This window comes from Gekko japonicus, unplaced genomic scaffold (assembly GCF_001447785.1).
Source record: "Gekko japonicus isolate JY-2015 unplaced genomic scaffold, Gekko_japonicus_V1.1 scaffold165, whole genome shotgun sequence".
NCBI classification, from domain to species: Eukaryota; Metazoa; Chordata; class Lepidosauria; order Squamata; family Gekkonidae; genus Gekko; species Gekko japonicus.
In genome coordinates, this window is record NW_015163097.1 from 627,081 (window position 1) to 641,440 (window position 14,360).

The 14,360-nt window shown below is 46.0% G+C and overlaps 1 protein-coding gene across 5 annotated transcripts in view; it reads right to left on the minus strand.

Moving 5' to 3' along the window:
- Positions 1 to 12,883, minus strand: part of PLCE1 (phospholipase C epsilon 1) — a 208,954-nt gene extending 196,071 nt beyond the window's left edge. For 4 of the 5 annotated variants that reach the window (XM_015406647.1, XM_015406646.1, XM_015406645.1 and 1 more), the window contains exon 1: positions 7,162 to 7,299. The gene's annotated coding sequence lies outside the window, so the exon portion shown is untranslated. Of the gene's footprint in view, positions 1 to 7,161; positions 7,300 to 12,543 lie in introns of those variants that run through there. The other variant, XM_015406644.1, reaches the window with a different exon arrangement.
- Between the last annotated feature and the right edge of the window lie 1,477 nt (positions 12,884 to 14,360).

The window sequence follows — 14,360 nt, forward strand, 5'->3', positions numbered from 1 at the left end:
TGACACTGTCTAACCATCTCATCCTTTGCCGTCCCCGTCTTCTTTGACCTTCAATCTTTCCCAGCATCAGGGTCTTTTCCAGTGAGTGCTCCCTTCTCATTTGGTGGCCAAAGTATTTGAGCTTCAGTTTCATTATCTGGCCTTCCAGGGAACAGTCAGGGTTGATTTCTTTGAGGATTGACTGATTTGTTCTTCTTGCAGTCCAAGGGACTCTCAAGAGTCTTCTCCAGCACCATAGTTCAAAAGAATCTATTCTTCGGCGCTCGGCCTTCCTTATAGTCCAACTCTCGCAGCCATACATGACTACTGGGAATACCATTGCTTTGACCATGCGGACTTTTGTTGGCAGGGTGATGTCTCTACTTTTTATCATGCTGTTTAGGTTCGCCATCGCTTTCCTCCCAAGGATCCTAACAGGGGATTTCTCCTAACAGCTGTCACAGTCTGCGGTGATCTGGGATCCCAGGAACGTGAAGACTCTCACTACTTCAATTTGCCAAGCGGTGATGGAGCCGGATGCCATGATCTTAGTTTTTTTGATGTTCAGCTTCAAGCCCACTTTTGCGCTCTCCTCTTTCACTCTGAGCAAGAGGCTCTTTAGGTCCTCTTCACTTTCTGCCATTAGAGTGGTATCATCTGCATATCTGAGGTTGATCTTTTCCCCAGCAATTTTAATTCCCGCTTGTGATTCATCCAGGCCAGCATTTCGCATGATGTACTCTGCATATATATTAAATAAGCAAGGTGACAGTATACATCCTTGTCGTACTCCTTTTCCTATGCTGAACCAATCAGTTGTTCCGTATCCGGTTCTAACTGTCGCTTCTTGGCCCTTATACAGGTTTCTCAAGAGACATGTGAGGTGGTCTGGTACTCCCATCTCTTTAAGGACCTGCCATAGTTTGTTGTGATCCACACAGTCAAAAGCTTTAGCATAGTCAATGAAGCAGAAGTAGATATTTTTCTGGTACTCTCTTGCTTTCTCCATAATCCAGCGAATGTTGGCAATTTGATCTCTAGTTCCTCTACCTCTTCGAAACCCAGCTTGTACTTCTGGTAGTTCTCTATCCACATACTGTTGAAGCCTAGCTTGTAGGATCTTGAGCATGACGTTGCTAGCGTGTGATATGAGTGCAATTGTGTGATAGTTTGAACATTCCTTGGCATTGCCCTTCTTTGGGATTGGAATGTATACTGACCTTTTCCAATCCTGTGGCCACTGTGGCGTTTTCCAAATTTGCTGGCAAATTGAGTGCAGCACTTTAACAGCATCATCTTCTAAGACTTTGAATAGTTCAGCTGGAATACCATCACCTCCACTAGCTTTGTTGTTAGTAATGCTTTCTAAGGCCCATTTAACTTCACATTCCAGGATGTCTGGCTCGAGGTCAGTGATTATACCGTCGTGGTTGTCAAGGACATCGAGGTCTTTCTTGTATAGTTCTTCTGTGTATTCTTGCCATCTTTTCCTAATCTCTTCTGCTTCTGTTAGGTCCCTACCGTTTTTGTCCTTTATCATGGCCAGCTTTGCATGGAACGCTCCCTTGATTTCTCCAACTTTCTTGAAGAGATCTCTAGTCCTTCCCATTGTATTGTTTTCCTCTATTACTTTGCATTGTTCATTCAGGAAGGCCTCCTTATCTCTCCTTGCTGTTCTCTGGAAATCTGCATTCAGTTGGGTGACTCTTTCCTTTTCACCTTTGCCTTTCGCTTTCCTTCTTTCCTCTGCTATTTGTAAAGCCTCATCAGACAGCCACTTTGCTTTCTTGCATTTCTTTTTCTTTGGGATGGTGGTGATCGCTGCCTCCTGTACAATGTCACAAACCTCCATCCATAGTTCTTCAGGCACTCTATCTATCAAATCTAGACCCTTGAATCTATTCTTCACCTCTACTGTATATTCATCAGGGATGTGATCTAGGTCAAACCTGAATGGCCTCATGGTTTTCCCAATTTTCTTCAGTTTTGCAATGAGTAGCTCATGATCTGAGCCACAGTCAGCTCCAGGTCTTGTTTTTACTGACTGGATAGAGCTTCTCCATCTTTGACTGCAAATTATATAGTCAATCTGATTTCGGCGTTGCCCATCTGAGTGTCCTTTCGGCTTTGGCCCAGCTGCTTCACTCTTTCTGGGGTTACTTGTACTTGCCCTCTGCTCTTCCCCAGTAGCATATTGGACACCTTCCAACCTAAGGGGCCCTCCACGGCATAGCCCACAGCCTCATGAAACCACGCAAGCCCCCTCGCCATGTCAAGGAGGTGATCCATGAGGGATCTACAAACATCCGAAAGAACAGCCAAATGCAGCTTGCATGACAGACTTACACCACTAGCAGGGTCTAGGGACTGCAGGCAAAAGGAAGGCGTCCATATTCTTCAGTAAATCCTGTCTTTGCTCAATCAGGTTAAGAATCTTGATTAAGCAAGAAAGCTTGTTAGACCAACATGCATGTTGACTTAGAAATAAATATTATATTCAATTGGACTTAATGCCTTGTCAGTGCATATAGGACTGTTACCTGAGCATAATTAATATCAATTCTGATCTACCCATCAAGAGCAGTTAGCACAGTAGAGGAGAATTTTGTCCAGAAAGAGGAAAGTTCTCTTAACCACAGTTAAGAAAGCATCCCTTATGGTTTGCACCGACACATTAGGATAAGAAAATTACATATGGCCAAATCAAGAATGAGCCTGAAACTCCGTGTTGGGCTCAAAGCCAGGAACCCAGGTCTCTGCCAAACAGCTGCAATCTGTTTGCCAAACCAGGCAATCTGCAGCAGAGAAGCAGTGGATGCTTAACTCTTTTCCTACCTGCTTTTATTACTACAGTCCCCTCTACCTCGTTACTTTCTCTTGGGATGCAGCAAATGTATATCCAGAATCCTGGATGGGTAGGAAAGTGATGAGGAAAGGGGGTTATAAGAGAGAAGTAAAGAAGAAGAAGAGTTGGTTTTATACCCCGCCCTTCACTACTCAAAGGAGTCTCAGAGCAACTTACTATCACCTTCCCTTCCCCTCCCCACAGTAGATACCCTGTGAGATAGGTGGGGCTGAGAGAGCTCTGAGAGAACTGTGACTGACCCACAGTCACCCAGCTGGCTGCATGTGGAGGAGTGGGGAATCAAACCTGGTTCTTCAGATTAGAGTCCTGCCGCTCTTAACCACAAGAAGAAGAAGAAGAGGAGGAGGAGGAGGAGGAGGAGGAGGAGGAGGAGATTGGATTTATACCCCACCCTTCACTACCTAAAGGTGTCTCAGAGTGGCTTACAAACTCCTTTCCCTTCCCTTCCCCTCCCCACAACAGACACCCTGTGAGGTGGGTGGGGCTGAGAGAACTCTTGACAGAAACTGCTCTTTTTCAAGAACAGCTGTGCCAGAGTTATGGCTTGCCCAAGGTCACATCAGCAGGTGCAAGTGGAGGAGTGGGGAATCAAACCTGGTTCTCCCAGATTAGAGTCCGCACACTTAACCACTACACCAAACTGGCTCTTGAAAGGAAGACTGACACTATATATGCATGATGTAATTAGATCAAGATGGATAGCCGTGTCTGTCTGTAACAGTAGAAAACAGTAAGGGACCAGTACTTTGGCCACCAAATGAGAAGGGAGCACTCACTGGAGAAGACCCTGATGCTGGGAAAGATTGAAGGTCAAAGAAGACGGGGACGGCAAAGGATGAGATGGTTAGACAGTGTCATCGATGCAACGAACATGAAATCGAGCAAACTTCAGAGGACGGCGAAAGACAGGAGGGCCTCGCGGGAGATGGTCCATGGGGTCGCCGAAGAGTCGGACCGACTGTGCGACTGAACAACAACAAGCACCTTAAAGACTAACAAAATGTGTGGTCGGGTATGAGCTTTTGTGAGTCACTGCTCACTGAAGAAGTGAGCAGTGACTCACAAAAGCTCATACCCGACCACAAATTTTGTTAGTCTTTAAGGTGCTACTGGACTTTTACTGTTTTCTACTGATAAAAATCAGAATCATTAACTATATATGTTCATTGATCGGAAATCATTGCCATTAAGAAACAGATTTTAAAAATTACATATATTTCTATTGCTGACCAGGAGAATTCTGTCATGGTGAAAACATTTATGGTGTAGTCCTAAGCAGAACTGCACCCTTCCAAACGCATTTATTTACTTCATTTGTAGCCCATCTTTCTAATCAAAACTTCAACAGTCTTAGAAGGCTCTAAACTCTGCTGAAGACTGCACTGGAAATCACTTTCTCATGACAGAAACAAAAAGCACAACCCAACGATATACGTAGGATGTAAGGAATAACTTGTTCGGTTATGTTCCAGTCACACACATTATGTTTGTGAGCGGTAGCTATTCTGAAGCACCGTAGTTTCACAAGAGCAGTTTACCAAAAAGTTATTTTTGCTTTAAGGATAATAAGACCACCACGGGATGGGTGAAGAAACAGTAGCAGTCCTGTAAAATAGCTCCTTGTTTTGCATGTCTGCCAAAACCACTCAGGGAAAATAATAACCAGAGGCAATACTCTTAAGAATCATGACCCCATACTAATTCTCCATACTCAAGAAGTTTTAACACAGATTAGTTACTCTTTAACACCCTTTCACTACCTTGTCATACTTAAGGTAGCTTTATTCTACCTTTTCAATGGCAAGGTAAAGTTCAGAGGAACTTACAAATCCATTTTAATGATTGTATTGACCAGTGAATTGTCATTCTTCCAGATTAATGAACACAGTATACAAGAGCATGGGTGTCCGCAATGTTGATTCACTGCTAAGAACATTATTCATATCATATTGCATATTAATTAAAAAGACAAGAAAATAATTTGTCCAAAGATGGCCAAATAGAGGTCTGAAGTACAACACTCTATCTACTATCCTATAAAAGGGGTTTTTGTTATCCTCATCACAACTAAAGGGAAATTTTTCAAAACTGCTTCACATTCTCTGGGGTACCAATAAACCAGAACTACTCAGTACGACGTCTGGCTCGCAAACAGAATCCCTTCCAAATCTCAAATGAGAAAATATATTGTACATTTTGGTGTGTACACATCAGGCAGCCCCCACATCTGAAATTACATCTGAAAGTAGGAAAGTAAACTCTAAGAGACAGAAGGCCAAGACTGGGAAATTAAGAAGTATTATTTCCCATCAGGCCGCAATGCTCTGTCTTGACAGAGCACTGGAGGCCTTAAATTGTCTGTGGGCTAGGGCTCTTAGAGTACGCTTTATGTTATTTTTTGGCATTGTTCCTTTTACCTATTCACTTTATTTTAATTAATTGACTGTCCCTAGATATCAGAGGGCTTTTCTTTGGGTTAGGTTAAATGCTTTTCTCTCTGCTGTTTTGCTGGGTAGATTCCAAGGAGAAGATTACTGGGACAGACTGTGTCCTTGCTGATCTGGAATAGCTGAAACTTTAGATCACATCTTCTTTAACTGCATGTCGACAGCCCCTTTAAAAGATCTCCAGATTTAGTGAATGATCGCTTCTGGCGCTTCTTCCACTTCCCTGGCTTTTCTGCTCACTGATACTGATTTTGGTATAACACCAGCTACAGCAAAAATTTTGGTCACAGTGGCTTTAATTTGAGGTGTCCAAAACCATTGAGTCATCAGATTATTTGAAATAAAGTATTATTTCAAGGTAGCAGTGCTACTTTTTCTGACAGGACTCCTGTGCTTTTAACAGATGTGACATACAGAAAGTCAACAGGTGCCGGTTTTGCAAACACTTTATCTCCACCCTCAGAATGGTTGCTCCTGACAGGGTGGGGGGTGGGTCCTACTTAGGGAAATCAGCGAATTAAAGGTTTTGCTTTATGAAGAGAAACATTACCAACTATTTCTCATCATTCCACATTTTTTTGTTAAATATCCCACCTAAGGAAAAATTCTAGAGAACTGAAAAGCTTTCACACTGTTTGGTTCCATTGTACTTGATCCCAATAAAAAATATTAAGTAGCTTTTTGTTTCTGGATTACCACCTGCTAATATCTGCAGAGCAAGATGCTGTTACAGGCATAGGAACAAAAAGCCTGTAAATAAACTGCCAGTCCTAATTACACTACACAAGTTGAACTTCTGCCTACCATACAGTAGTGAAAGGCAAAATACCTTGTGGGGAAGTGGGGCATGTGAAATCCTGTGGTGAAAGCGGTGTAGGTCTGGTGGGCAAGAGAACATGGGTACAGTTTCTCAGTTCTTTATACCTTAAAGCAATGATTCTTAACTGGAGTGGTCTACAAATGGGATAGAGGGGCATTTAGAACTTGGGAAGGCATTAAAAGATTTTAGGCAGCCCCTTCTGACAGCCAGTAAAAGAGAGCTAGCTCTCCTCTCCCCCAGCTCTCCATCTCGCCACTCATTACACTGTGTACCAGTTCCGTGTACCAGCTCTCTACACCACACAGCTGCACAATCCCTCCTGGATACTGCGTGGTCAGTACCTAAGGCGCCACCTGATTCCAGCTTTGATTATTAGTGTATAAAATGTAATTTTTAACAATAATTTGACTATTGTTTTAACTTGTTGTACCCCGCTCTGAGCCTTGCTACGCAAAGAAGGGCAGGTTAGAAATCTAATAAAATAAAATATAAAAATATTGCTGACCCCAACTCTAGGGTTAAAATCACATATCCTCAATTTTGCTCTTATATCTTTCAAAATGAACACACAGAAAATAGGAATCAAACCTAACATTAAGCAAATAGGAATCAACTAATAGTCTCTTTTGAATGCATGCCTGAGATATAGTTGCCTCACAGCCTTATTACCGAATGCCCTTCCCCAAGCAAAAAAGTGTGTGTATGTATATTGCTTATATATTGCACGCACACACACACACATATAGAGAGAGAGCTTTATATACATGTCTTGAGACAGACAATCTTTTTTTTTGGCTTGGGGGAGGGGGGGTTGTTAATAAGGTTATGAGACAACAGCAGATTAAAAGTTAAGAACCGCCACCTTTGAGCTTCAGAAGACACGTGAAGATAAGGTGGGCCTCTCTCCCTCCTCATCACACGAGTCACTGGATGAAGCCCACCGCCACAGCCGCCCTGGAGCTGAGATGAACCCACCGAGACCGGGAGAACCAGTCCCAAACCCAACCCCTCCGGCAAGGCACCGGGGGGGGGGGACGCTTCTCACCCACCCGCTCTAGGAGAAAAGCGCCACCTCTTCGCCGTCTTCTCGGCACCCTCTGGGCGGCGGTGGCAGCAGCAGCAGCTCCTCTTTCCGTAGCCTGGCTTGGCGGCGGCGAGTGCCGCCGTTCAGCACTTCATCGCTTCCAGAGCCACGTCCCTCTTCTCCACGAAAACTCCCTTCCCCAAACTCACCACGGCGGCCGCCGCCTCGCACGGCAATCCGATAGGCTTCCCGCCTTCTCCGAGTGAGGGGGAATCAGAGCGCCTCCCCCCCCCTCTCCCCGGTTCCCAGAGCTCTGCGGGAGGGGGGGGAGGAGACGTGGCCTCGCTCGCCCGCCAGGGCTGGCTGGAGGAGAGGCGGCTGGCCAGACTCGCAACGCCCAGTTAGGCGGGAAGAAGCTGGGGGAGGCAACGGATTTGGGGTGTATAGGAGGAAGCCGCGGCCGGGAGAAAGAAAGATAGGGTGACTTTTTTAGGCTAGGGGAAATTCCCCTTATAGGTGAATCTTGGTCGCAGGAAACGTAAGCAGATACTTCTCCTCAAACTAGAAGCTGCCTAGTTTTGTAGGCTTTCAATATGATCAATACTTATATGATCAGACTTGTTTTGTCATATTTATTGCTTTACAACTGTTGACCTTATAACCTTAGCTTCTTATTTAATTCTGTTTTCGCATATCTGAAAGCATCTTGTTAATTTGCTGTTCAGCCTATCTAAAAGTTTAACCTTACCTCCCATTCCATTGTATTTGAAAAAGTGTGCATGCACACAAATGTCATACCTTGAATAAAACTTTGTTGGTGTTAAAGGTGCTATTGGACTGTAAATTTGTTCTAATCCTATACAGAGTTACTGGACTGAATAGGGTTGCGTTCTAATCACTCTCCTTGCCTCTCTATCTACAGAGCGACAAATTCCAGAGTAGCAGGCGAGTGAGGCCTGATCTAAACCTGCCTGCAGACAAGTGCTCAGGTTTCACCTGTGGCATGTAGCACCTTTCATCAACTTTGGTTCATTGGCCGTGTGTCCCATTCCGGGAAAGTCAGACCTGGTCCCAGTTATCTATACATTGATCACATTCAAATTAGATGACTGCACTAGGCTTTCTGTACCTTTTCGAAAAATTCAGTTAGTTGGGAAAAGAGATGCAAGACTGCTGCCTGGTCAGCACAGATCCTTGGGAGTTTAGGAACTTCACAGGCTGTCAGCTGTTTTGTATTCTTACCTTTACAGGGCAATCCTGTGCAGTCTAAATTGCTCCAGCCTAAGCTGCGGTGGCTCAAGTGGTTAAGACGCTGAACTGCTGACCGGAAAGTTGGTAGTTCAGCAGTTCAAAGCAAGAAATTGCAAGTAGATACATAGGTACTGCTTCGGTGGTCATGCCAGCCACATGACCACAGAAATGTCTTCAGACAGCGCTAGCTCTTGGGCTTGGAAACAGAGATGAGCACCGCATCCCTAGAGTCGGATTCGACTGGCTTTCGAGCAAGGGAAACCTTTACCTAAGATTCCAGTGGTTTTAGCCTAGAGTAACTCTGCTCAGGATTCAATCTCTAAACAGTCTGGGATTAAAGAATTTTACAGATCACCTGCTCAACTGTTGAAATCTTTATGCTGCCCCCACTCCCTGTTTCCGTGGAAGGTAGATGGAAGGAACTCCCGCAATCCATTCAGTAGGCCCAGCAGGTAGACCTCCATAGCACCAAATGAAGATGGTTTTATTCTCTTCCTGCCTTTAACAACAGGTAGTGTTGCACTGGTTCATGCTCTTCTCATGGTTGACACAACTACAGTTATTGGTGCTATGCTTCGGGAGTCAGTTCTTTGTTTTAGTTTTAATCTTTTTTTATTATTGTCAATATAATGGTTTTAATGTATTTTTATGGACATGTGAATCGCCCCAAGAATTTTGTTAAAAGGCAGTGTATCAGAGTTCAAATACATAAACTATACATTTACAAACTCACCCTAGTTTTATGCTAAAGCCATCATTAAGGAAGGTATTCTTGAGTAAGTACAGTGTGCCTTTCCCTTATCACTGAAAAGGGAAATCTGTTCCATAAAGACAGGATTTAATGATAAAGGGCTTCTAGGACAGAGGTTCTGACTTCCAGGAAGGCCTGAGGCAGAGTACCTGGCTGTCACTGGAGAAATGAAGCATTGACTGTGTTTACACCAGCTCTTGGGACAGATGGGCCCTTGGTACAGAAAGAATACCTCTGCTACATTTCAGCCTGTGCACTTCCAGAACCAGCCCGGCTATTAGGCAAAATCAGGCAGAAGATTATGAGCACAAAGAGGCACCAAACTTGTAAGTTATTTAATATAGGATTATTTTTCTGGGAAAGGGATGCCATTTGTGTCTTCTGCCTCAGGCACCAAAGTGTTTTCCGCCAGTTTTGTGAGCAACCTTACCAGCCAATCACTTTGCCTATGAAACAAATATTCACAAAATAATGAGGCCTTGGAGGTACATTCAGAGGAAGAAATTGTGATTGTGCCTGTTGGCTCATGTGGGCATAAAAAAGCATGTGTCCACCAGACTTTAATGCATTTAGTTATTTATTGAATTTTTATCCCACCTTTCATCTAAGGAGTTCAGGCTACATACATGATTCCCCTCTCCTCCATTTTATCCTCAAAACAATCCTGTGAGGTAGGCCATGCCGAGAGAGAATGACTGGCCCAAGGTCATCCAGTCAGTTTCATGACAAGTGGAGATTTGAACCTGAGTCTCCCCAATGTGATTCTCTAACAACCTCCCCACCCTGGCAGTAAAGTACATTAATTTCGCAATCTCTGTGCCAATTTTCATGCCATGCGCTTGTTATGTGATTTGTCTCTCTGCTGCAGGACCTGTACACTGTCATCGAGTGTGGTCAGGCTGAGACTGCAACAACAGTCATTTACAGCACATACATACATGTATATCATTGATCTGCATGTGGTTATTGTTGTGGATGTTAGCCTATTTTTGTTTTAAATCTTTTTAAAAGTAATTCCATGATGGAGTTATAGTAGTAGGGGATAGTAGTTATAGTAGTAGGGGAGACTACTATAGTAGGTCAGCAAAGAATTTATACTGCTGAGCATATTAATTGTGTTATAGCGAGGCAACATGGCTACATGGATTTTGGTCAAAAATCTAATGATAGGAGCATGAGAGAGCAGAAAGGGAAAAGTTCTGCGTCTTTTAACACCCCCCCCACACACACAAATGCATCACAGTTGTCTGTTACTCTTGTCAAAATCAGTTCCCAGTTTATTGCACTGTCTGAAGAAAAGGTCACATTTCCCTCTCTCTCTTCACCATCAAGTTGCAGTAGCTTATGGTGACCCAGTATGGTTTTCAAAGCAAGAGATGTTCAGAGGTTCTGTTGCCTGCCACTGTGTAGCAACCCTGGACTTCCTTAGTGGTCCCCCTCCCCAGTGACTAACCAGGGCCGACCCAGCTTCGCTTCCGAGATCTGACAAGATCGAGCTAGCCTGGGCTATCCAGGTCAGAGCCTCATTTTCCTCGATCAAAAAAAAATTACCTTTCCGAGTGCCCCTGCAACAGAAAGGCAACTGTGAGGAAAACTGTATGGCACACATGAGGAACAAGAATACATTGCACAAGAAACTGGTTCTGCAGAAAGTCCTTTTAATACCACCAATGAAAGAACTCTCTGCCCTCTCTCTCTCTTGCTTCCTCTCCATAGAAACACACTGGGCAGATAGGGTGTGCAAGCTTTCCTGTTCTTCAGAACTCTTTTTCAGGCTAGCTGTACAGTAAAAATAACCCAAAAGGGGGGGGAGAGATGTTTCAGGACTTAAAATGACAAAGGAACTCTTCCCTTCCAGTTTACCACTACCCATAGCAGTAAGAAGAGCTGGCTGTTTTCTAGACGCAAGTTAATAAAATCATCTGAAACCATCACAAGGTGTGGATTGAGGAAGGGCGATAGCTATATTACTCCATAGGAAAATCCAACCACATAAACCATGGAATACCTTTTATTACAGCCAGGCCACATTTGACAAGTGTGCAAGCTTTCCTGTTCTGCAGGACTGTTCATCAGGGTGAATGAAAGGGCAGAGGAGTTCTCTCAGGCCACAATCTTCACAGAGAAGATTAAGATTCCTTTATGTCTAGTGGAAAAATGTGTATCATTATTCTAACTTGAGCATCACGCATATTAAGTGAACAACGTCTGAAGAAGATTGTTCTGGATTTGTTTGTCTCTTGAAATTGATTTGAATCATGATAGGGAGCGGGGAGGTGGGGAACTAATTTGGGAATCTGGGAGCCTGCAACAGGGCCTCCCTTCCCCTTCGACCCAGGAGAGTTCCTTTGCACTCCCAGGGATCACCCCACACAGAGCACATCCCTACACCTCCTGACTTGCTACTACTTGTACCCGATTCCAGAGATGTAGCCTCCCCTCTCCTCCATGCAAAACATCTGCAAGGAGCCAGCGGTGGTGTCGTGGTTAAGAGCCAAGGACTCACATCTGGAGAACCGGGTTTTACTCCGCTTGAAGCCAAGCTGGGTGACCTTGGATCAGTCATAGCTCTCCCAGCCCCCCAAAATAAGCCTAGCTTGTTGCATCACTAAAAAAGGAGCTAGAGCTTCAGGCTGCCAGACAATCTTAGGCTCTCCTGGCTGGCTATATCACACACAATGCCATGCTATAATTTAATCTGCAAGGTGGAGGTGGGATACGGCATGTCTTCTGCCGCCTCAAGGGCCGGCTGGATGTAGCATTTCCCCCAAACCACCCGTCTCCCTCCTCTGTCCAAGCCTATGCCCCCCCCCTCCACCCGCGCGCACACACGTCCACAAGGCTGCCGGTGTTGGCTGCCGTCGCCCAAAGCGGCGACCCTTCGCGAACTGACCGCCTTGGGACTCCTCAGCTCCCAACGAAGAACGCCGTCGGGGCGGGCTGCGTGCCGGCGACCCTCAGAGAAGAACCGAAGAAGAGCCCTGCCCGGGCTGGATCAGAGCCCAGCATCCTTCCTGTCTGGCACGGTGGCCGGCCGGTTCTTCTGGAAGGGCCACGGCAGAGAGGCCTGAGACCCCCCTTCCCCTCGCCTTGCCACCTGGCTGGGGGGATCCTCCGGCCTCCCCGCCTTCCAAGGCTGTCCTCGGGCACCTGCAGGTGCCCGGGGTGAGGGACTTGCTGGAGCTGCGTCTGCGTCGTGTCTGCGTCTGCGCTTGCGCTGTGGGCTCCCCGAGACGCGCGCCATCCCGCCCGAAGGGACCGCGGCGGCTGCTGCTGCGTGCTCTGTTCGCTTCACCTCGGCCGAGGGTGACCCCAGAGGGACGCCCACTGATGCCAGGGGGCACAGGCGGGGGGGGCGCTCTGGCCGAGACGGCCCCGTCGATGTCTAGAAACCAAGCCCCGTACCTGGAGAACGGAGAGGATCCGCTGCTTCCTAACGGGACAGGCGCTGCCGCCGCCGCCGCGGATTTCCCCCTCTGCGAATCTCTGCTCCGAGGTGCAGACCCGCCGGCTCCTAGGGAGTCCTCCCCCGGGTGGGGGAGCCCAGCCCTGCCCAGCCCACCGCGCAGCCTTCCTGCCCTGGCCCAGCAGCGGCCCCTGGTCCAGAGCCACGGCCGTCCACTTTTGAATGGGAGCCGGGCGAGGGCTGCGCTGCTGCTGCTGCTCTGCGGCTGGACGCTCCTCTCGTTCGCCTTGCAGAGTCGAGGGCGAGCTGGTGCGTCCCTCCTGCCGCTGCCGCTGCTCCTGCCGCTGCCTCACTACATTGGAATGTCTGAGCTAACTGGGCTTCCAGGGCTCGGTCGCCGAGCTGCAGCGCTCAGGGTCCCCGCGGAGCTTTTAATTCACTCCCAGTCCCAGGCCTTGCCAACAGTCTCACACAAGGTGCCTTTCTTGCACCCTGCTTTCTCTCCCCGGCGAGGGGGGGAAATGCAGGCGGCCGCAGTGGAAACAATGGCTCAATTCAGGACTTTGCTCAGAAGTGCAGCACACAACCTCTGCATTGCTGCCAACCATTATCTGTGGTAAGAAAGGCTGTGCTCTAAAGAGCCTTGGGAAAGGGGGGGGGGGGGGGGGGGAAAAGAGGCGAGAAAGCGCGGGAGTTTGTGAGGCGAGTCTTTTGTCGCAGAACTGGGCATCTTTGCATGCAAAAGCTTTTCGGAGCAAACTCAAAACAAGGAGGGGGGGGGAACCAAAAGGTCTTGTAAATCTCTTCTGGAACTTGAATTTCTCCAGCCAAAGTGAAGCAGAAGTTGGCGGAAAGCAGCAAGCAATTTTATGCTGGCCTTTGATATTATAAAACACAGCAATCCTCATAATTATGGTATGTGGAGACCATGTCCCAGTCTTTGGTTGTAAAACTTCACAGTTCATCTACTGCATTCCCTTCCAGTTTCAGGAACACATTATGGTCAGAAAGAAAGGGGGAGAAAATCTGAACATGCGAAGATCAAGTTTAGTTTTATGCAATTTCCATATACAGAAATATATATGTTAAGACACGGTTCAGAAACCACCTTGCATCTCTCTATACTGTTATTAGAAGATCATTATTTTCTGTCTTAGGAAGCCAGTTCATTTATGGTGCTTTTGCAGTAACTCTAATGGGTTGTACAGATGGGATACAAATCAAAGATTAGTAGTGTTCTATGGCGAGAACATTTACAAGTTAATATAATATTTCAGTGGAAAAAATATAAAGACACCATTCAGCTGAAGTTAACTACTTCATTGACTTAGAAAAGAGAAATATAACTTCTCCTACTGAAATCAGAGGAAATCAGAGACAATTTGTGAGTAAACCTTCTTCTGGGAATTTATGTCCATGTTGTACCAAGGGACAGTTCGTGATGAGAATAGAGGGACATGCTTTGTGCCTTTAATGTTGTTGACCACTGGTGCTTTTACATTAATTGGATTACTAATGGCATAGGTTTGGGTGCAGGGTTTTTTTTTGGGGGGAGGGGGTGTTATGGTTTGGCAGGTCCCGGATCCTGACTCCCCAAATCTTTGCATACCACTGTGCTATTTCTAGTAGGCTGCTGCTTTCCATTTCTGTACAATGGTCAATTTGGCAGCTGTTTGCAAATGGATAGCTCTCCTGCTATAAGACAGCATATTTGCTTTCTCCCCGCCAAGCGGCTGAGTAGGCTCAGTTTTGTATCTCCCAGTATTAAGTAACCTGTTCAATATTATTCAATACTGTCTTTTGAAATTGTTTAATA